Raw genomic sequence first — 1508 nt, forward strand, 5'->3', positions numbered from 1 at the left:
TCTACGAATATTCTACACTTTGGTGGGATGACTGCGTCACTAAGCTTTGTGGTACACGTTCGGTACGAGGGAACAAAATAATGATCAAGCATGACTTCATTTCATGTTACCTTATTCTCGTAGTAACGTAACAACCCTAGTCTTTGCAACATGATGGTAGCCAGAGTTAGGGGTGCTGGACTACCGACACCTGACTACAGGGGGTGCTAAAGTCAGAAGAGTTAAGAAACGCTTCTTTAAATTTCTCGTCTCTCATTCTCTCAGTTCACCTCACGCCAGTCACTGTTCTCAAACACTCCACTTCAGCACATTTACCACTTTATCTTTCCACACTCATCATAATCCTGCCACTATTTCACCGCCTGCATCTCCACATTATCACAGTTTTACCATCTATACCACATCACTATCATCCACACTCTCAGTCTATCATCATTTTTAGGGGTCTTGCAGCATAACTATATGATAACCTGTAAAAATGTTTCGCCTTTAAATCTGTCGAGTAGTTAACTGCTACCTACAGTAGAATAAGAACAGCGACAACAAAGTGGAAAGTGGATGCGAGTCTCACGCCAGGCACAGTATTCTTAAACGTTGAAATTATTGTATTTTTCAAGGGTGTGTTCATTGTTCTAGTCATAATCTAATAAGGGTTCTGTATTATCAGTCCGGAAAAAAAGAAAAAAACACCCATTACAGTGTGACTAATCATCTCAGTGGCATTTGAAGACAGCTCTTATCAGAACACAAATACCACCGAGAAGGTTAATCAGATTATTGTGAATGTTTTTCCTCATTGATGGTGCTGCAGAATCCGTGTTGAATTAATACCAGAATCATGAAAATACCCTTGCATACTAGAATGATCTTTTATCTCGACTACCTCTGACAAACTTTAATGAAGGTTAGCGGCGTTTTACAGAATGTTTTAATGATTCTATTGATAATCTAACAAGGAGTCTGCAGGCTGCACTTCAAATAAAAGAGAGAGAGAGAGAGAGAGAGAGAGAGAGAGAGAGAGAGAGAGAGAGAGAGAGAGAGAGAGAGAGAGAGAGAGAGAGAGAGAGAGAGAGAGCCCAACTAATCCCTTCCGAAATTTGAAAATAGTCCATATAAAAGTAGAAATCGATTTAAAATATGATCCCACAATTCTCTCCTCGGATCTTTACTAAACAATTTAAACTGAGTGAGACATTACACCAGCTTCTTCCCATGATGATTATTGTTGTCATTCCTTGACGTGACATCTGGCCGGTCACGTTACACCAGGGAATGCTGCCTATTAATATATACTTTCCCACGCCCCGACCTGTTGTAAGCTGCTTTGTCTCTTCTTGGAGTTTGCTGGGAACTGTTGCACGTGGAGTGAACGATGACTTGCACTGGAAAATGTTTGCCTATTTGTGAGTGACGCTAGATGTGGGAGTTACCTGCATGTTGCGTAACTCTTGTTCTGTGCGTGAGAAAGGTTGTGTAGCCCTATGTTGATTCTCCTTATAAGTGGCGAT

This window comes from Scylla paramamosain, chromosome 18, assembly GCF_035594125.1.
Source record: "Scylla paramamosain isolate STU-SP2022 chromosome 18, ASM3559412v1, whole genome shotgun sequence".
Taxonomy (NCBI): domain Eukaryota; kingdom Metazoa; phylum Arthropoda; class Malacostraca; order Decapoda; family Portunidae; genus Scylla; species Scylla paramamosain.